The following is a 22,318-nucleotide window of genomic DNA, read 5'->3' as shown; positions in this document are numbered from 1 at the left end:
TGACTAAGTCCCAAATAGGATTACAATCAAAGTTTACAATTTATTAAATGAATAGAGGTAAGCAAACAGCACTGGGTGCGCCGGGAGTCTCTGCTCCACCGAGACGCACACAAGTCACAGCAGGCGGCTGGTTTTTATGCTCCTGGGCTAATACATATTCATTACTACTTCTAGAAAAGGCAGGGTTATTATAACTAGTTCCTGGAATCCCAACCCGCCCACTGGCGCATGTGTTATCAGTCTCTGGTGGTCCCTCTGCGGGTCTCTCGTACTGAAGGCTCATAGTCTTCCTCCCAGGCTTTTCCCTTGTCCTTCTCCTTTGTCCATCTTGGCTGGATGTCAGAGACTTGCATAGTGCCCCATGCAATAGTCATAACAGTTAGCAGTTATTCTGAAACCCCTTTGTTCTCTTGTCCCCTATTAACCCGAATTGCTGGACCATTCCTCTGCAAGATGAGAAGAGGCAAAGAGAGCAGGAGGAACAGCAGCCCTGTTTTTGGTCTGGCTTAGTTCAACAGGGGGCAGCACAAGCAACCAGGCTGTTTCTCTTCAAAGACTTGCCTTAGCATTGGTGAAGGAAACTGACCGGGCCGACAACCCTCTTACCTTTTTGCACCACTCCACACCATGGGGACTTCATCTCTCCAAGGCTGCACGAGGGAAGGGCGGAAACAAGAAAAAAAGCACATCCTGAGGCACCTCATAACCACAGCCTACCTACTGCAATACTTGTGTCTCTCTTCCCAGCTGCTTCATCTCTGTGGCTCTCCATCTCCAAACCACATTCTTTTTAACTGCCATGCAGAGTGGCAGTCCTCCGGGCGTCATAGAGCAGCACCATATTTTTTTTATTTTTATTAGTATTTTTTAATTTCAAAATAGCAGTCCGCTTCCCTCTGGAGATGGACAGTAGGTCCAGCCAGTCACCGAGTTGCCAACACAGAGCTTCACAGTTCCAGAAGGCGCTCTTTCCTTTCACCGATTCCTTATAAATGTTATCTACCACTGGCAAAAGCAATAAACAGACTGCAAACATGCACTGCCATCTTTGACAAACTTTATGTTTTCAATTTTATTATTTCAAAGAGAGCAGTCCACTTGCCTCTCCATCTGTGAAGTAGATCAAACCAGTCACTACGTTGCCGAACAAGAACTTGACGGTTCCAGAAAGCGCTGTTACCTTTGACCGGTTCCTCCTAATGTTTACCTACTGCTGGTTTATACATTTAGAGATTAAAATACAGCTCAAAAACAGAAGAGTATCCCACCATCCCAAAAAACAGTGAGCCAGAAACCTCTATTAAACATCCCTCTCCTAAGTGAATTCCAAGCACTTAAAAATTCTAGAAATCTATAAACTCCAGCCTGCCTAGAGAACCCTGCAACTGACTAAAGGAAAAACAAAGCACTTACCCCAAGGAGCAGCCCAGGCAGAAGGAGCTCTCTGATAGCATGCCTGGGGCTCATATAGCATTCAGCCCCGCCCAGCACCCAAACCCAATCACCTGGAAAAGGGGAGGGGCAAAGCACAAGGAAGTAGAAAGAAAGCAGGAGCAGCAGCAGCAGTTTTTTATTATTTTCTTTCTTTGTTTGTTTGTTTTGTTTTTTTTTTTTTGTTTTTGTTTTTTTTAAGATCTGCTTTACTTGAAAAACATGCAGAGAGCAGACAGGTGACCTGTGGTGTTTCTAGAAGCAACAATCCCCATGCTTTTGCTGCAGCTTTTAACATTGAAAGGACGACACGACCAGGCCAGTAACTGGAACTTTTTCAAATGGAATTACGTCAAACAGGTTCATCATCACTTGCAAAAACAGAGAACCAGCATTCACTAGCACGCCAGCCCTGACACCCACCTCCTCCGCAACGCTGACTACTACTGATGCAACATGCTACGGTGCAATACCTCTCTGTTCCCAGCTCCTTTACCTCATCTGCTCACTACATTTACCTGAGAAGTGTGCCCGAACAGACTTATTCTGCAGAGATGAAGAAGGTGGCCCTGCTCACTCTCTTGGCACTACTGCACTTATGCACTCAAGGAACCATACCCCACGGTTTCCCAAAAACAACGTACCTGGCAACCCCTCATAAACGTACTTCTAATACGTAAATTCAAGGACATAAAGCCTAGAAGGCTTTATGGTCTAAAGACTCGACAGACAGAAAACACACAGGCAAAAGCTCCAGAAATATAACAAACTGTCCCTAAACTTGAAACAGACTACCCCTTACGTGCCCACTGCTGCCATTTTCAGACACATGCTCACACAGGGAGCTTCCATGATACATTTCAACTAAACCCTGCTCCATCACTTTAACAGCAAGGTTGTAACTTTGATAATATTTGACATACAGGCAAAGACTCACAGAAAGCCCCGTAATTCGGCAAAAATCAGAAGGGACCCAGAACCACAAAGCAAACACACAAAGTAACATCACCATACCATCCGTAAAACTGCCATAACAACTACTCACCTGAGGAAGAGCTGCGTGCAATACAGGCACCTACTACTAGATTGCTTTACAGTGACAGATCCTACCAGTTACCAACTCAAAAAGATATGCGTACCGGTTTCTACTGGAAAACGCATCAGTCCATAGACTCTGACCCACCTAAAGAACCCTGCAACTGACTGAAGGAAAAACAAAGCGCTTACCCCAAAAAGCAGCCCAGGCAGAATGAGCTCTGTCATGGAATACCTGCAACTCAGTTACCACTAGGTCCCACCTGGAACCTGAAGCCAATCACCTGGGAAAGTGCAAGGGGGAAAGCACAAAAAAAAAAAAAAAAAAAAAAAATCAGAAAGGAGCAGTAGCTGTGGTTTCTTTATTCATTTATATGGCTTAGCTCAACAGCATGCAGAGTGCAGACAGGAGAGCTAGGGTGTTTCTAGAAACAAAAATCCCCATGCTTTTGCTGCAGCTTTGAATATTAAAAGGACAAACTGACCAAGAAAGTAACTGATTTTTTTTTCCATCTGGAATTAGCTCGATCTTTTATTTACATAAAAAGAAAAATCTAGGAGCAGAACTGTGGGTAGTTAGGGTCTGGTGGCCGGAAGATGTCGCAATGTACGGAAAGGTGGAGCCCCTCCCTTGACGGACAGCAGTGTGTGGTCTGTGATGTAAGCAAGCGGAAGTGACGCTATGGGCCTCGGGTATATAAGCCCATGTGACTCGACAATAAATGCCATTTGCCATCCACCACATTGGTGTCTGTGAGCCGATGGACCGAGCGGCCTGGGGTTGGTCGCCGTGCCGTTCCTGAACCAGGTCGCCACTGCCCCCTGAAGGCAACACAGAACTGATTGCACACCAAAAAAAAAAAAAAAAAAATCCATTCCACTTGCAGGCAAAATCACTTACTTCAGTAAGCTACCTGTGGTGTAAATGCCTGAAGTAACTAGGAAAATAAAACTAACATTCATACTTTTAAGGAAAAGGTACAGCATTGAAGAGGCTTTCAGGGTAGGGCATAACTGCATTATCTGAGCATTCCCTAGGCTCCCAACCTTAGATGCTATCGCGCTGGGGAAACTTGGTGTGCTAGCTCTAAGGAACACCACGGAGCGTAGAGTGGAGTGGAGACACCACGGCTAGGCTCTGTAATCAGGTGGGGCCTCGATTGTTCTTGTGCACAAAGCTGCACTTTTTGCCACCCTAAGCCAAAGACCTGTCATGTTTTGATAAATGCTGTACCCTAGTGTACTTTTTGCTCATTATAATATCATTATAATACCAAAACACACCTCCATCCCAAAAGCTACCCGCCTCCAAGGTGCGACCACCCCTCACTGAGCATGCGCTCTGAATTTCTCGGAGCCTATTACTTTAAACGGAGACGGGAAAACTTTACACCAATCATAACTAAGATATGCTTGACTAGAGCCACTCAAGCTCCACCTAAAAGATAGAAAATAATATAAATTGGCCCAAGAGAGAGGGGATGTTAGGGAAGATACCATCGTCAGGGGAGATACCATCCCGAGGACATACAACATCCTTAGGACCTCCTGACTCCTGGGATCAGTCGACGGGCTGAGCCTCTCTTGCCCCCCCATTGGGACGCCTTTGGGTGAGATCTGAATATTTGCTTATAAATCTCCATAGAGTCTTTGATCCTTTTAACGCGTTTATTTCTAGGCTGCGCACCTGTAACACCTGTAACACCTATAACACCTGTGTATTTCATGCATACTAGCTTGCTTTTGCAGATAGTCACTATCACCGGCAATCCAAAAGAACCTGATTACCTGTTGCTGTAATAAACCATACTTGATTGCATTGTGATAGCTCTCATTAATGCAACTAGGGTGAGGGTGGTTATCCGTGATAGTTCAGTGTTCTGAATCTAACCAGACCCCCAGACGGTTAATGCATTGTTGGTGAATGTCTGAACGGACCCCCAGGTGGTTAATACGTTTTTGGTGAATGTCTGAGCGGACCCCCAGGCGGTTATTACGTTTTTGGTGAATGTCCGAACGGACCCCCAGTTTTGGTGAATGTCCGACTGGTTCAGTACTCTGAATCCAACCGGGCCCGTAACGGTTAATCAGCTACACCCCTTTAACGCGACACTACCTGAGAACCAAAAGGCTATGCTGATGGGTCAAAACACACTACAGGACACTGGGGCCAGGCCCTCCGCTGCACCCACTTAAAACCCATCCCTACACTCACCAAGGTGCAACCCCAACACAAAAAAACAAACAGACGCAGCATTTCAGCACCTGCTTTGTTCCGATTCTAAAGACTAACACCACAGCCCACATTGCCTGGGACACCTGATAAACAGAAGAGAAAGCAGCCATACCCTTTTCAAGCCATCCCTGCACGTGTCGCTCCTTGATCATCTGCAACCTCTTCTCCAATCCTCAACCACTTCTCTAGAGAGCCTGCCATGGCACCTGTAAAGCAAGATGGATACCCTTCGCACTCACCTCGTGCTACTTGGCAGTTCTGCTCCGATCCAGCTCACAACCAGCCCGCCCTTCTCGTGCTGCTCTTCAGAGTGCAGCTTGGCCCCACTCAGCCTGTGTGAGACAAATGTGAAACAAAAAGAAAAGCATAGGCTGAAGCAGCATCCAAAGCCACAGCACAGCTGGGACAGTTACTCTCATCTGCTGCCTTACCTCCGTGCCCTGCCCTCCCCTCCCCTCGAGGCAGATGCTTCCATCTGCTCTCTTAGGCCAGCTACAACACCCCTGAAATATAAACAGGATTTTTACTGTACTTTGTGTAGTTCAGTAACTGCAGTGACAACTGCACCCCTAAATTACCTTCTATATCTGTTCATCACTCACCTTGCCAAAAGCAGCTCTGGTCGTCAAGTCCCGTGTCGTACACTGTGTTTCAGCTTTAACAAATGAAAACAGGCACAAGAGAATCAATCATTCAGCTGCCAGCATTAGCACCCATCCCTCAACAACACAAAAGGGACCCCATTTACAATACTATCGTTTCAAAACAGCAGCCTCCTTGCCTCAGCACCTCAGAAGTAGATCAAGCCAGTCACCCAGTTGCCTCCCGAGTGCTGAACAGTTCCAGAAGGAGCTCTTTCCTGTGACAGGTTCCTCCAAAGGTTTACGCTCTACTGGGGACAGGAAAGAAATAAAAATAAAAAATTCAAAACCCCATATCTGTAAGCTTTCAAGATTCGACAGACCTCCTCAAGCACACCGTTCAAGTGCTATGCGAGCAGTTGCTCGCAAGCAGCTCAACTCTCCCCCCTCCAGTCTGCCAAACACCACAGAGATGACTGTGCCAGCTGCCCTTCAGTACGTGCCCAGAGGCAGACTGGATATCTTTACCAAAACAGTCCAGACAATGTATTAGTACACCCATGCACTGCCACGTTACCTGTCATCACTAACTGCCAGGCAGGACAGCTCCAGACCAAACACGTACACACACACAGGCACGCCACAAACACTACAAACAAAACACACAACACAAGGCACAAGAAAAAGTGACCCCCAAAAAGAAAGCCCTACAGCAACAGCACGTCAGAACAGGTGCTCTGCACCAGACCCCAGGAGAGACTCAAATGTCACAACATGCAACTGGAAGCAACTGCCAGAACTGGGATGACGGAGGCCTAAAAAGCCTGCCTTCAAGACAAGAGACCAGAAGGATGGGGACTGAAAACCCCCTAAGAAGACACTTAGGAAATCAATTCCCAAGCAAGAGCTCCTGATGCGGCCCAGATGACTTCTGCAAGAGTGAGGATGGAAACAGACGTGATCTCCAACCGAATATGATGCACAAGACCTGAAACAGATCTGCACCCATGCTTTTGCCGCACTTTTTTTTAACATTAAAAGGACAATACTTGCTGGGTCGTAACTAGAACATTCCTAACTGGAACTGGCTCAAACTTTTATTTACAATGAATGAAAGATCTAGGAGCAAAACAGACTATACACCAAAACAATCAATTCCATTCCACCCCCAGGAAAAAATCACATACTCTCATCCCCTCCTGTACCTCAGCCGCTTGCCTGCCCCACGTGGCACATGCTTCCATCTCTTCTCTTTACCCACTTATAGCGCCTCTAAAAGGCAAACTGGAATTTTACGCTATTGGATGTAGGAAAATAACTTCAGTGACAACCACACCCCCAAAATTAACAGCTACCTCTGCTCATCACGCACCAGAGTCACTGCAGAGGCAGCTGGTTGACACATCCTGCACTGCACACTGCATTTCAGCCTGAACAAAAGAAAAACACAGGCAGAAGATAAACATTCAGCTGCCAGCAGTAGCACCCATCCCTCAACAACATAAGCGACCCCAGCTTTACTTTTATCCTTTCAAAACAGCACTCCACTTGCCTCTGGACCTGCAAATTAGGTCCAAGCTTGAAAGGAGCGGCCAGCATCATCCACACCACCGGGGAACACAAAAGGACAAAAGAACCACTGTGCTTGCAAGCGCCCACCTGCCACGCTGCTCCTCTATCCCAGACAGACTCACCTCGGACCCTCTGAGGGAAACACCTGAGTGTCTTCCCTTCGCTTCAGGTAAGGGATGACCAGGCTGACAACACTCACCCTCCCTCACTGCTCCGCGACACGAGGATTTCCCTTTCCTGTCCACGACCGCACAAAGCACCTGCAAAAAAACAACAAAACAAAACAAAACAAAAGACAGAAAAGCACACTCTGAGGCACCTCACAGCCACAGCGTACCTGCTCCAAGACCTCTCTCTTCCCAGCTCTGGTACTTCAGCTGCTCACCAGCTCTAACTCAGATTCTTCGCCCACTGCACCACAGCAAACTCTGCCCAGGCCACACAACACACACTACACAAGCTACATTGCTTAAGACACACGAAAGCTGGAACGTTCCAGCCCAACAATTAGTCACGTCGCACAGGAAGGATGCCGCATACTCCTAGAAACCAAACCTTCCAGTCCTGAGCAGCTCCCCACCTCCTCATTCTAACCACACTCAGCAAACACACTGTTTGACCCTCAAAAAAAAAAAAAAAAGAACATGCACACACACAAAGAAAAACAACCGAGCTCCACAAATGCCAAAAAGACATGCACACACACAAGCCTCGGCAGGGGTAATCAAACTTACCCTTTGCAGATGAAAGAGGTGACTCTGATACAACTCTGCTCAGTCTCTTGGTAATGCTGCATCTACGCTGCCAAGCCATATGTAGCATTCAATCAAGCTGGTTTTAGTCCTCTGGAGAGTTACACAAGTGGGTTTATACATCTAGAGATTAAAATATAGCTCAAAAACAGAAGAGTATCCCACCATCCCAAAAAAACAGTGAGCCAGCAGCCCCTACTAAACATCCCGCTACTGAGTGAATTCCAAGCACTTAAAATCCAGAAATCCATAGGCTCCAGTCTGCCTAGAGAACCCTGCAACTGACTGAAGGAAAACCAAAGCACTTACCCCAAAGAGCAGCCCAAGCAGAAGGAGCTCTCTGCTAGCATGCCTGGGGCTCATATAGCATTCAGCCCCGCCCAGCACCCAAACCCAATCACCTGGGAAAGGGGAGGGGCAAAGCACAAGGAAGTAGGAAGAGAGCAAAAGAAGCAGCTGTGGTTTTTTTTTTTCCTTTTTTTTTAAGATCTGGTTTATCTCAAAAACATTCCGAGAGCAGACAAGAGACCTGTGGTGTTTCTAGAAGCAAAACTCCCCTTTTGCTTTTGCTGCAGCTTTTAATGTTGAACGGATAACGTCACCAAGCAAGTAACTGAAACTTCTTCAACTGGAATTAGTTTAAACACGCTCACCGTCATCTGCAAACACAGAGAACCAGCATTCACTAGCCCTAACCCTAACCCCTAACCCTAACCCCAACCCTCACCCTAAACTCTAACCCTAGCCCCAGCCCTAGTCCCCGAGAACTGCATTTCCCGGTATGCTCTGGGCGCTCAACATGGCCTCCCGGAAGTCCGGAGTCCCAGAACTACATTTCCCGGCATGCTCTGGGCAATCAACGCGGCCTACCGGAAGCCTTGTGACGGAAAACTACACCTACCAGCATTCCCTGCACAGCCGGCACGGCCAATCAGAGGCCGAGTTGTCGAGAACTCCATTTAACAGCACTCCCTGGAACCCTAGCCCTTACCGCCCTTACACAAAAAAGCCGCAAGCCCTAACCCTAAAAATCCTCGAAACCCCTACAGACCTGACCCAAACTAAACCCCTGAAGACCTATGCCTAAAAGCCCTAACCCAAACACTTAAGACGCTCACAGCGCCCAAGCCCACAAAATTAAGACGCTCAAATCCCAAACCCAACCCAAAATATTAAGATGCTCAAAACCCTAACCCAGGAGAACCTAACCTGAAAAAAAAAAATAATAAGAAGATCTTAAAACCCTAACCGTAAATAACTGACCAAAAATAAAACCCTAAGAACCTAACCCTAAAAAAACTATCAACACTACAACCCAAAAAACTCCAAAACCCTGACACGCTAACCCTGAAACCCTTAAAACCCTAACCCTCAAATCCCTAAAATCCTAACCGTTAAAACTCCAACCCTAAAACTAAAAACCTTAAAATCCTAAACATAAACCCTGAGAACGCTTACCCTGAAACCCAACCCTAGGGCCCTATCCCTGAAGCCTTAAAACCGCGAATCAATCTTTGGGAAATAACATAGGCTCAGGAGAGGATCTCAGTACAGTAGCATTTGTATTTGAGATTACAATGGCGGGTGTCCCGCAAGCAGGAGGGCACCTACCGATTCCATACACAGTTTATATACTTTTTTTTTTCCCTCCCAAGGACCAGGACCCTCCCGTTTCCCCATTAACTGTGCAATCCAGGTTTATACTCTACCTGGTGCTTCACCGAAAACACACAGCTGCTGGCCTGTTACAAGTCACATTTCTTTTGAGGCTTTTACTCTTTGAGGTGGTAATGTTTCTTACACCGTGATTTCCACTTAATTGTTGTAAGGATTCTGGTTGTCTGCATTTTACAAGGTTGTCTGTTGTAATAAATGACTAAGTCCCAAATAGGATTACAATCAAAGTTTACAATTTATTAAATGAATAGAGGTAAGCAAACAGCACTGGGTGCGCCGGGAGTCTCTGCTCCACCGAGACGCACACAAGTCACAGCAGGCGGCTGGTTTTTATGCTCCTGGGCTAATACATATTCATTACTACTTCTAGAAAAGGCAGGGTTATTATAACTAGTTCCTGGAATCCCAACCCGCCCACTGGCGCATGTGTTATCAGTCTCTGGTGGTCCCTCTGCGGGTCTCTCGTACTGAAGGCTCATAGTCTTCCTCCCAGGCTTTTCCCTTGTCCTTCTCCTTTGTCCATCTTGGCTGGATGTCAGAGACTTGCATAGTGCCCCATGCAATAGTCATAACAGTTAGCAGTTATTCTGAAACCCCTTTGTTCTCTTGTCCCCTATTAACCCGAATTGCTGGACCATTCCTCTGCAAGATGAGAAGAGGCAAAGAGAGCAGGAGGAACAGCAGCCCTGTTTTTGGTCTGGCTTAGTTCAACAGGGGGCAGCACAAGCAACCAGGCTGTTTCTCTTCAAAGACTTGCCTTAGCATTGGTGAAGGAAACTGACCGGGCCGACAACCCTCTTACCTTTTTGCACCACTCCACACCATGGGGACTTCATCTCTCCAAGGCTGCACGAGGGAAGGGCGGAAACAAGAAAAAAAGCACATCCTGAGGCACCTCATAACCACAGCCTACCTACTGCAATACTTGTGTCTCTCTTCCCAGCTGCTTCATCTCTGTGGCTCTCCATCTCCAAACCACATTCTTTTTAACTGCCATGCAGAGTGGCAGTCCTCCGGGCGTCATAGAGCAGCACCATATTTTTTTTATTTTTATTAGTATTTTTTAATTTCAAAATAGCAGTCCGCTTCCCTCTGGAGATGGACAGTAGGTCCAGCCAGTCACCGAGTTGCCAACACAGAGCTTCACAGTTCCAGAAGGCGCTCTTTCCTTTCACCGATTCCTTATAAATGTTATCTACCACTGGCAAAAGCAATAAACAGACTGCAAACATGCACTGCCATCTTTGACAAACTTTATGTTTTCAATTTTATTATTTCAAAGAGAGCAGTCCACTTGCCTCTCCATCTGTGAAGTAGATCAAACCAGTCACTACGTTGCCGAACAAGAACTTGACGGTTCCAGAAAGCGCTGTTACCTTTGACCGGTTCCTCCTAATGTTTACCTACTGCTGGTTTATACATTTAGAGATTAAAATACAGCTCAAAAACAGAAGAGTATCCCACCATCCCAAAAAACAGTGAGCCAGAAACCTCTATTAAACATCCCTCTCCTAAGTGAATTCCAAGCACTTAAAAATTCTAGAAATCTATAAACTCCAGCCTGCCTAGAGAACCCTGCAACTGACTAAAGGAAAAACAAAGCACTTACCCCAAGGAGCAGCCCAGGCAGAAGGAGCTCTCTGATAGCATGCCTGGGGCTCATATAGCATTCAGCCCCGCCCAGCACCCAAACCCAATCACCTGGAAAAGGGGAGGGGCAAAGCACAAGGAAGTAGAAAGAAAGCAGGAGCAGCAGCAGCAGTTTTTTATTATTTTCTTTCTTTGTTTGTTTGTTTTGTTTTTTTTTTTTTGTTTTTGTTTTTTTTAAGATCTGCTTTACTTGAAAAACATGCAGAGAGCAGACAGGTGACCTGTGGTGTTTCTAGAAGCAACAATCCCCATGCTTTTGCTGCAGCTTTTAACATTGAAAGGACGACACGACCAGGCCAGTAACTGGAACTTTTTCAAATGGAATTACGTCAAACAGGTTCATCATCACTTGCAAAAACAGAGAACCAGCATTCACTAGCACGCCAGCCCTGACACCCACCTCCTCCGCAACGCTGACTACTACTGATGCAACATGCTACGGTGCAATACCTCTCTGTTCCCAGCTCCTTTACCTCATCTGCTCACTACATTTACCTGAGAAGTGTGCCCGAACAGACTTATTCTGCAGAGATGAAGAAGGTGGCCCTGCTCACTCTCTTGGCACTACTGCACTTATGCACTCAAGGAACCATACCCCACGGTTTCCCAAAAACAACGTACCTGGCAACCCCTCATAAACGTACTTCTAATACGTAAATTCAAGGACATAAAGCCTAGAAGGCTTTATGGTCTAAAGACTCGACAGACAGAAAACACACAGGCAAAAGCTCCAGAAATATAACAAACTGTCCCTAAACTTGAAACAGACTACCCCTTACGTGCCCACTGCTGCCATTTTCAGACACATGCTCACACAGGGAGCTTCCATGATACATTTCAACTAAACCCTGCTCCATCACTTTAACAGCAAGGTTGTAACTTTGATAATATTTGACATACAGGCAAAGACTCACAGAAAGCCCCGTAATTCGGCAAAAATCAGAAGGGACCCAGAACCACAAAGCAAACACACAAAGTAACATCACCATACCATCCGTAAAACTGCCATAACAACTACTCACCTGAGGAAGAGCTGCGTGCAATACAGGCACCTACTACTAGATTGCTTTACAGTGACAGATCCTACCAGTTACCAACTCAAAAAGATATGCGTACCGGTTTCTACTGGAAAACGCATCAGTCCATAGACTCTGACCCACCTAAAGAACCCTGCAACTGACTGAAGGAAAAACAAAGCGCTTACCCCAAAAAGCAGCCCAGGCAGAATGAGCTCTGTCATGGAATACCTGCAACTCAGTTACCACTAGGTCCCACCTGGAACCTGAAGCCAATCACCTGGGAAAGTGCAAGGGGGAAAGCACAAAAAAAAAAAAAAAAAAAAAAAATCAGAAAGGAGCAGTAGCTGTGGTTTCTTTATTCATTTATATGGCTTAGCTCAACAGCATGCAGAGTGCAGACAGGAGAGCTAGGGTGTTTCTAGAAACAAAAATCCCCATGCTTTTGCTGCAGCTTTGAATATTAAAAGGACAAACTGACCAAGAAAGTAACTGATTTTTTTTTCCATCTGGAATTAGCTCGATCTTTTATTTACATAAAAAGAAAAATCTAGGAGCAGAACTGTGGGTAGTTAGGGTCTGGTGGCCGGAAGATGTCGCAATGTACGGAAAGGTGGAGCCCCTCCCTTGACGGACAGCAGTGTGTGGTCTGTGATGTAAGCAAGCGGAAGTGACGCTATGGGCCTCGGGTATATAAGCCCATGTGACTCGACAATAAATGCCATTTGCCATCCACCACATTGGTGTCTGTGAGCCGATGGACCGAGCGGCCTGGGGTTGGTCGCCGTGCCGTTCCTGAACCAGGTCGCCACTGCCCCCTGAAGGCAACACAGAACTGATTGCACACCAAAAAAAAAAAAAAAAAAATCCATTCCACTTGCAGGCAAAATCACTTACTTCAGTAAGCTACCTGTGGTGTAAATGCCTGAAGTAACTAGGAAAATAAAACTAACATTCATACTTTTAAGGAAAAGGTACAGCATTGAAGAGGCTTTCAGGGTAGGGCATAACTGCATTATCTGAGCATTCCCTAGGCTCCCAACCTTAGATGCTATCGCGCTGGGGAAACTTGGTGTGCTAGCTCTAAGGAACACCACGGAGCGTAGAGTGGAGTGGAGACACCACGGCTAGGCTCTGTAATCAGGTGGGGCCTCGATTGTTCTTGTGCACAAAGCTGCACTTTTTGCCACCCTAAGCCAAAGACCTGTCATGTTTTGACAAATGCTGTACCCTAGTGTACTTTTTGCTCATTATAATATCATTATAATACCAAAACACACCTCCATCCCAAAAGCTACCCGCCTCCAAGGTGCGACCACCCCTCACTGAGCATGCGCTCTGAATTTCTCGGAGCCTATTACTTTAAACGGAGACGGGAAAACTTTACACCAATCATAACTAAGATATGCTTGACTAGAGCCACTCAAGCTCCACCTAAAAGATAGAAAATAATATAAATTGGCCCATCGTCAGGGGAGATACCATCCCGAGGACATACAACATCCTTAGGACCTCCTGACTCCTGGGATCAGTCGACGGGCTGAGCCTCTCTTGCCCCCCCATTGGGACGCCTTTGGGTGAGATCTGAATATTTGCTTATAAATCTCTATAGAGTCTTTGATCCTTTTAACGCGTTTATTTCTAGGCTGCGCACCTGTAACACCTGTAACACCTATAACACCTGTGTATTTCATGCATACTAGCTTGCTTTTGCAGATAGTCACTATCACCGGCAATCCAAAAGAACCTGATTACCTGTTGCTGTAATAAACCATACTTGATTGCATTGTGATAGCTCTCATTAATGCAACTAGGGTGAGGGTGGTTATCCGTGATAGTTCAGTGTTCTGAATCTAACCAGACCCCCAGAAGGTTAATGCATTGTTGGTGAATGTCTGAACGGACCCCCAGGTGGTTAATACGTTTTTGGTGAATGTCTGAGCGGACCCCCAGGCGGTTATTACGTTTTTGGTGAATGTCCGAACGGACCCCCAGTTTTGGTGAATGTCCGACTGGTTCAGTACTCTGAATCCAACCGGGCCCGTAACGGTTAATCAGCTACACCCCTTTAACGCGACACTACCTGAGAACCAAAAGGCTATGCTGATGGGTCAAAACACACTACAGGACACTGGGGCCAGGCCCTCCGCTGCACCCACTTAAAACCCATCCCTACACTCACCAAGGTGCAACCCCAACACAAAAAAACAAACAGACGCAGCATTTCAGCACCTGCTTTGTTCCGATTCTAAAGACTAACACCACAGCCCACATTGCCTGGGACACCTGATAAACAGAAGAGAAAGCAGCCATACCCTTTTCAAGCCATCCCTGCACGTGTCGCTCCTTGATCATCTGCAACCTCTTCTCCAATCCTCAACCACTTCTCTAGAGAGCCTGCCATGGCACCTGTAAAGCAAGATGGATACCCTTCGCACTCACCTCGTGCTACTTGGCAGTTCTGCTCCGATCCAGCTCACAACCAGCCCGCCCTTCTCGTGCTGCTCTTCAGAGTGCAGCTTGGCCCCACTCAGCCTGTGTGAGACAAATGTGAAACAAAAAGAAAAGCATAGGCTGAAGCAGCATCCAAAGCCACAGCACAGCTGGGACAGTTACTCTCATCTGCTGCCTTACCTCCGTGCCCTGCCCTCCCCTCCCCTCGAGGCAGATGCTTCCATCTGCTCTCTTAGGCCAGCTACAACACCCCTGAAATATAAACAGGATTTTTACTGTACTTTGTGTAGTTCAGTAACTGCAGTGACAACTGCACCCCTAAATTACCTTCTATATCTGTTCATCACTCACCTTGCCAAAAGCAGCTCTGGTCGTCAAGTCCCGTGTCGTACACTGTGTTTCAGCTTTAACAAATGAAAACAGGCACAAGAGAATCAATCATTCAGCTGCCAGCATTAGCACCCATCCCTCAACAACACAAAAGGGACCCCATTTACAATACTATCGTTTCAAAACAGCAGCCTCCTTGCCTCAGCACCTCAGAAGTAGATCAAGCCAGTCACCCAGTTGCCTCCCGAGTGCTGAACAGTTCCAGAAGGAGCTCTTTCCTGTGACAGGTTCCTCCAAAGGTTTACGCTCTACTGGGGACAGGAAAGAAATAAAAATAAAAAATTCAAAACCCCATATCTGTAAGCTTTCAAGATTCGACAGACCTCCTCAAGCACACCGTTCAAGTGCTATGCGAGCAGTTGCTCGCAAGCAGCTCAACTCTCCCCCCTCCAGTCTGCCAAACACCACAGAGATGACTGTGCCAGCTGCCCTTCAGTACGTGCCCAGAGGCAGACTGGATATCTTTACCAAAACAGTCCAGACAATGTATTAGTACACCCATGCACTGCCACGTTACCTGTCATCACTAACTGCCAGGCAGGACAGCTCCAGACCAAACACGTACACACACACAGGCACGCCACAAACACTACAAACAAAACACACAACACAAGGCACAAGAAAAAGTGACCCCCAAAAAGAAAGCCCTACAGCAACAGCACGTCAGAACAGGTGCTCTGCACCAGACCCCAGGAGAGACTCAAATGTCACAACATGCAACTGGAAGCAACTGCCAGAACTGGGATGACGGAGGCCTAAAAAGCCTGCCTTCAAGACAAGAGACCAGAAGGATGGGGACTGAAAACCCCCTAAGAAGACACTTAGGAAATCAATTCCCAAGCAAGAGCTCCTGATGCGGCCCAGATGACTTCTGCAAGAGTGAGGATGGAAACAGACGCGATCTCCAACCGAATATGATGCACAAGACCTGAAACAGATCTGCACCCATGCTTTTGCCGCACTTTTTTTTAACATTAAAAGGACAATACTTGCTGGGTCGTAACTAGAACATTCCTAACTGGAACTGGCTCAAACTTTTATTTACAATGAATGAAAGATCTAGGAGCAAAACAGACTATACACCAAAACAATCAATTCCATTCCACCCCCAGGAAAAAATCACATACTCTCATCCCCTCCTGTACCTCAGCCGCTTGCCTGCCCCACGTGGCACATGCTTCCATCTCTTCTCTTTACCCACTTATAGCGCCTCTAAAAGGCAAACTGGAATTTTACGCTATTGGATGTAGGAAAATAACTTCAGTGACAACCACACCCCCAAAATTAACAGCTACCTCTGCTCATCACGCACCAGAGTCACTGCAGAGGCAGCTGGTTGACACATCCTGCACTGCACACTGCATTTCAGCCTGAACAAAAGAAAAACACAGGCAGAAGATAAACATTCAGCTGCCAGCAGTAGCACCCATCCCTCAACAACATAAGCGACCCCAGCTTTACTTTTATCCTTTCAAAACAGCACTCCACTTGCCTCTGGACCTGCAAATTAGGTCCAAGCTTGAAAGGAGCGGCCAGCATCATCCACACCACCGGGGAACACAAAAGGACAAAAGAACCACTGTGCTTGCAAGCGCCCACCTGCCACGCTGCTCCTCTATCCCAGACAGACTCACCTCGGACCCTCTGAGGGAAACACCTGAGTGTCTTCCCTTCGCTTCAGGTAAGGGATGACCAGGCTGACAACACTCACCCTCCCTCACTGCTCCGCGACACGAGGATTTCCCTTTCCTGTCCACGACCGCACAAAGCACCTGCAAAAAAACAACAAAACAAAACAAAACAAAAGACAGAAAAGCACACTCTGAGGCACCTCACAGCCACAGCGTACCTGCTCCAAGACCTCTCTCTTCCCAGCTCTGGTACTTCAGCTGCTCACCAGCTCTAACTCAGATTCTTCGCCCACTGCACCACAGCAAACTCTGCCCAGGCCACACAACACACACTACACAAGCTACATTGCTTAAGACACACGAAAGCTGGAACGTTCCAGCCCAACAATTAGTCACGTCGCACAGGAAGGATGCCGCATACTCCTAGAAACCAAACCTTCCAGTCCTGAGCAGCTCCCCACCTCCTCATTCTAACCACACTCAGCAAACACACTGTTTGACCCTCAAAAAAAAAAAAAAAAGAACATGCACACACACAAAGAAAAACAACCGAGCTCCACAAATGCCAAAAAGACATGCACACACACAAGCCTCGGCAGGGGTAATCAAACTTACCCTTTGCAGATGAAAGAGGTGACTCTGATACAACTCTGCTCAGTCTCTTGGTAATGCTGCATCTACGCTGCCAAGCCATATGTAGCATTCAATCAAGCTGGTTTTAGTCCTCTGGAGAGTTACACAAGTGGGTTTATACATCTAGAGATTAAAATATAGCTCAAAAACAGAAGAGTATCCCACCATCCCAAAAAAACAGTGAGCCAGCAGCCCCTACTAAACATCCCGCTACTGAGTGAATTCCAAGCACTTAAAATCCAGAAATCCATAGGCTCCAGTCTGCCTAGAGAACCCTGCAACTGACTGAAGGAAAACCAAAGCACTTACCCCAAAGAGCAGCCCAAGCAGAAGGAGCTCTCTGCTAGCATGCCTGGGGCTCATATAGCATTCAGCCCCGCCCAGCACCCAAACCCAATCACCCGGGAAAGGGGAGGGGCAAAGCACAAGGAAGTAGGAAGAGAGCAAAAGAAGCAGCTGTGGTTTTTTTTTTTCCTTTTTTTTTAAGATCTGGTTTATCTCAAAAACATTCCGAGAGCAGACAAGAGACCTGTGGTGTTTCTAGAAGCAAAACTCCCCTTTTGCTTTTGCTGCAGCTTTTAATGTTGAACGGATAACGTCACCAAGCAAGTAACTGAAACTTCTTCAACTGGAATTAGTTTAAACACGCTCACCGTCATCTGCAAACACAGAGAACCAGCATTCACTAGCCCTAACCCTAACCCCTAACCCTAACCCCAACCCTCACCCTAAACTCTAACCCTAGCCCCAGCCCTCGTCCCCGAGAACTGCATTTCCCGGTATGCTCTGGGCACCCAACATGGCCTCCCGGAAGTCCGGAGTCCCAGAACTACATTTCCCGGTATGCTCTGGGCGCTCAACATGGCCTCCCGGAAGTTCGGAGTCCCAGAACTACATTTCCCGGTATGCTCTGGGCGCTCAACATGGCCTCCCGGACGTCCGGAGTCCCAGAACTACATTTCCCGGCATGCTCTGGGCAATCAACGCGGCCTACCGGAAGCCTTGTGACGGAAAACTACACCTACCAGCATTCCCTGCACAGCCGGCACGGCCAATCAGAGGCCGAGTTGTCGAGAACTCCATTTAACAGCACTCCCTGGAACCCTAGCCCTTACCGCCCTTACACAAAGAAGCCGCAAGCCCTAACCCTAGAAATCCTCGAAACCCCTACAGACCTAACCGAAACTATCCACCACACTAAACCCCTGAAGACCTATGCCTAAAAGCCCTAACCCAAACACTTAAGACGCTCAAATCCCACACCCACAAAATTAAGATGCTCAAATCCCAAACCCAAAAAAATAGGACGCTCAAATCCCAAACCCCCTTCCGAAAAAGAAAATAAGAAAAATAAATCAAACAAAACAAAAACAACAAAAGGGGTAGACCTGGTGGCATCTGCCCTATAACCCTGCAAAAATCATGAGGGACATAGAACAACAAAGCAAACACACAAAGTAACATTGACATCCTATCCATAAAAGTGCTATAACAATTAATCACCTCCAAAGAGCTTCTTGCAATGAATGCACGTACTACTAGATTGGTTTCCTCTAAAATATCGTACAAGACTCTGACCCACGAAAAGAACCCTGCATGTAGCTAACAGAAGAATAAACAAAGCACCGACCCCAAAGAGCAGCCCACGCAGGAGGAGCTCTCTGATAGAATGCCTAGGGCTCGTATAACATTTGGCCCCGCCCAGCACCCAAACCCAATCACCTGGGAAAGAGGAGGGGGCAAAAAACAAGAAAGAGAGCAGGAGCAGCAGCTGTGTTCTTTTATTTATTTTTTTATTTATTTGTCACCTATCCCTAGTTTACAGCATGCGGAGTGCAGACAAAAGAACTGCGGTGTTTCTAGAAGCAAAATTTACCGTATTTTTGACTCAGCTTTGAACATAGAAAGGACAATACAACCAAGAAAGTAAATGAAATATTTTCAACGGGAATTAGCACGAACCTTTCATTTACATATGAAGAAAAATCTAGGAGCGTAGGAAATTACACATCAAAAAAAAAAAAAAGACGTAATAAGCAACGCGCATGCGCGGCCCCCGGCCGCCTGCAGTACTTGTTTTCCACCAGCAGGGGGCGGCAGAGGGCGCCCGCGGGCGTCACCGCGCATGCGCGCCCCCGGCCGCCTGCAGTACACGTTTTCCACCAGCAGGGGGCGGCAGAGGTCGCATGCGGGGAAAGCACAAAAAAGCAAAAAGAGGAGCAGCAGCAGCTCTGGTTTATTTACTTATTTATAAGGCTTAGCTCAACAGCATGCAGAGTGCAGACAGGAGAACTGGGGTGTTTCTAGAAGCAAAAATCCCCTTTTGCTTTTGCTGCAGCTTTTAACGTTGAACTGATAACGTCACCAAGCAAGTAACTGAAACTTCTTCAACTGGAATTAGTTTAAACACGCTCACCGTCATCTGCAAACACAGAGAACCAGCATTCACTAGCCCTAACCCCTAACCCTAACCCCAACCCTCACCCTAAACTCTAACCCTAGCTCCAGCCCTAGTCCCCGAGAACTGCATTTCCCGGTATGCTCTGGGCGCTCAACATGGCCTCCCGGAAGTTCGGAGTCCCAGAACTACATTTCCCGGCATGCTCTGGGCAATCAACGCGGCCTACCGGAAGCCTTGTGACGGAAAACTACACCTACCAGCATTCCCTGCACAGCCGGCACGGCCAATCAGAGGCCGAGTTGTCGAGAACTGCATTTAACAGCACTCCCTGGAACCCTAGCCCTTACCGCCCTTACACAAAAAAGCCGCAAGCCCTAACCCTAAAAATCCTCGAAACCCCTACAGACCTGACCCAAACTAAACCCCTGAAGACCTATGCCTAAAAGCCCTAACCCAAACACTTAAGACGCTCACAGCGCCCAAGCCCACAAAATTAAGACGCTCAAATCCCAAACCCAACCCAAAATATTAAGATGCTCAAAACCCTAACCCAGGAGAACCTAACCTGAAAAAAAAAAATAATAAGAAGATCTTAAAACCCTAACCGTAAATAACTGACCAAAAATAAAACCCTAAGAACCTAACCCTAAAAAAACTATCAACACTACAACCCAAAAAACTCCAAAACCCTGACACGCTAACCCTGAAACCCTTAAAACCCTAACCCTCAAATCCCTAAAATCCTAACCGTTAAAACTCCAACCCTAAAACTAAAAACCTTAAAATCCTAAACATAAACCCTGAGAACGCTTACCCTGAAACCCAACCCTAGGGCCCTATCCCTGAAGCCTTAAAACCGCGAATCAATCTTTGGGAAATAACATAGGCTCAGGAGAGGATCTCAGTACAGTAGCATTTGTATTTGAGATTACAATGGCGGGTGTCCCGCAAGCAGGAGGGCACCTACCGATTCCATACACAGTTTATATACTTTTTTTTTTCCCTCCCAAGGACCAGGACCCTCCCGTTTCCCCATTAACTGTGCAATCCAGGTTTATACTCTACCTGGTGCTTCACCGAAAACACACAGCTGCTGGCCTGTTACAAGTCACATTTCTTTTGAGGCTTTTACTCTTTGAGGTGGTAATGTTTCTTACACCGTGATTTCCACTTAATTGTTGTAAGGATTCTGGTTGTCTGCATTTTACAAGGTTGTCTGTTGTAATAAATGACTAAGTCCCAAATAGGATTACAATCAAAGTTTACAATTTATTAAATGAATAGAGGTAAGCAAACAGCACTGGGTGCGCCGGGAGTCTCTGCTCCACCGAGACGCACACAAGTCACAGCAGGCGGCTGGTTTTTATGCTCCTGGGCTAATACATATTCATTACTACTTCTAGAAAAGGCAGGGTTATTATAACTAGTTCCTGGAATCCCAACCCGCCCACTGGCGCATGTGTTATCAGTCTCTGGTGGTCCCTCTGCGGGTCTCTCGTACTGAAGGCTCATAGTCTTCCTCCCAGGCTTTTCCCTTGTCCTTCTCCTTTGTCCATCTTGGCTGGATGTCAGAGACTTGCATAGTGCCCCATGCAATAGTCATAACAGTTAGCAGTTATTCTGAAACCCCTTTGTTCTCTTGTCCCCTATTAACCCGAATTGCTGGACCATTCCTCTGCAAGATGAGAAGAGGCAAAGAGAGCAGGAGGAACAGCAGCCCTGTTTTTGGTCTGGCTTAGTTCAACAGGGGGCAGCACAAGCAACCAGGCTGTTTCTCTTCAAAGACTTGCCTTAGCATTGGTGAAGGAAACTGACCGGGCCGACAACCCTCTTACCTTTTTGCACCACTCCACACCATGGGGACTTCATCTCTCCAAGGCTGCACGAGGGAAGGGCGGAAACAAGAAAAAAAGCACATCCTGAGGCACCTCATAACCACAGCCTACCTACTGCAATACTTGTGTCTCTCTTCCCAGCTGCTTCATCTCTGTGGCTCTCCATCTCCAAACCACATTCTTTTTAACTGCCATGCAGAGTGGCAGTCCTCCGGGCGTCATAGAGCAGCACCATATTTTTTTTATTTTTATTAGTATTTTTTAATTTCAAAATAGCAGTCCGCTTCCCTCTGGAGATGGACAGTAGGTCCAGCCAGTCACCGAGTTGCCAACACAGAGCTTCACAGTTCCAGAAGGCGCTCTTTCCTTTCACCGATTCCTTATAAATGTTATCTACCACTGGCAAAAGCAATAAACAGACTGCAAACATGCACTGCCATCTTTGACAAACTTTATGTTTTCAATTTTATTATTTCAAAGAGAGCAGTCCACTTGCCTCTCCATCTGTGAAGTAGATCAAACCAGTCACTACGTTGCCGAACAAGAACTTGACGGTTCCAGAAAGCGCTGTTACCTTTGACCGGTTCCTCCTAATGTTTACCTACTGCTGGTTTATACATTTAGAGATTAAAATACAGCTCAAAAACAGAAGAGTATCCCACCATCCCAAAAAACAGTGAGCCAGAAACCTCTATTAAACATCCCTCTCCTAAGTGAATTCCAAGCACTTAAAAATTCTAGAAATCTATAAACTCCAGCCTGCCTAGAGAACCCTGCAACTGACTAAAGGAAAAACAAAGCACTTACCCCAAGGAGCAGCCCAGGCAGAAGGAGCTCTCTGATAGCATGCCTGGGGCTCATATAGCATTCAGCCCCGCCCAGCACCCAAACCCAATCACCTGGAAAAGGGGAGGGGCAAAGCACAAGGAAGTAGAAAGAAAGCAGGAGCAGCAGCAGCAGTTTTTTATTATTTTCTTTCTTTGTTTGTTTGTTTTGTTTTTTTTTTTTTGTTTTTGTTTTTTTT

At 46.7% G+C, this 22,318-nt stretch overlaps 2 long non-coding RNA genes across 4 annotated transcripts; both read right to left on the bottom strand.

The window, feature by feature from the left end:
- Positions 1 to 1,630: 1,630 nt before the first annotated feature.
- Positions 1,631 to 7,957, bottom strand: LOC140003055 (uncharacterized). Of its 2 annotated transcripts, none has more exons than XR_011811000.1 (7): positions 7,917 to 7,957; positions 7,590 to 7,730; positions 7,055 to 7,115; positions 5,451 to 5,594; positions 5,305 to 5,357; positions 4,815 to 4,908; positions 1,631 to 2,750 (listed from the first exon to the last, which is right to left on the bottom strand). It is a non-coding gene; the product is annotated as an uncharacterized lncRNA (long non-coding RNA). The 2 variants fall into 2 exon arrangements; XR_011811001.1 differs by having other exon boundaries at positions 7,590 to 7,700; positions 7,917 to 7,944.
- A 3,153-nt stretch (positions 7,958 to 11,110) lies between these two features.
- LOC140003044 (uncharacterized) lies at positions 11,111 to 17,395 on the bottom strand. 2 transcript variants are annotated; one of them, XR_011810981.1, is made up of 7 exons: positions 17,368 to 17,395; positions 17,041 to 17,151; positions 16,506 to 16,566; positions 14,902 to 15,045; positions 14,756 to 14,808; positions 14,266 to 14,359; positions 11,111 to 12,230 (listed from the first exon to the last, which is right to left on the bottom strand). It is a non-coding gene; the product is annotated as an uncharacterized lncRNA (long non-coding RNA). The 2 variants fall into 2 exon arrangements; XR_011810980.1 differs by having other exon boundaries at positions 17,041 to 17,181; positions 17,368 to 17,394.
- Positions 17,396 to 22,318: the final 4,923 nt, after the last annotated feature.

This window comes from Anas platyrhynchos, chromosome 8 (assembly GCF_047663525.1).
Source record: "Anas platyrhynchos isolate ZD024472 breed Pekin duck chromosome 8, IASCAAS_PekinDuck_T2T, whole genome shotgun sequence".
Lineage (NCBI taxonomy): Eukaryota > Metazoa > Chordata > Aves > Anseriformes > Anatidae > Anas > Anas platyrhynchos.
Note: the sequence above shows the minus strand (reverse complement) of the source record. Positions and strands in the feature narration are given on the sequence as shown.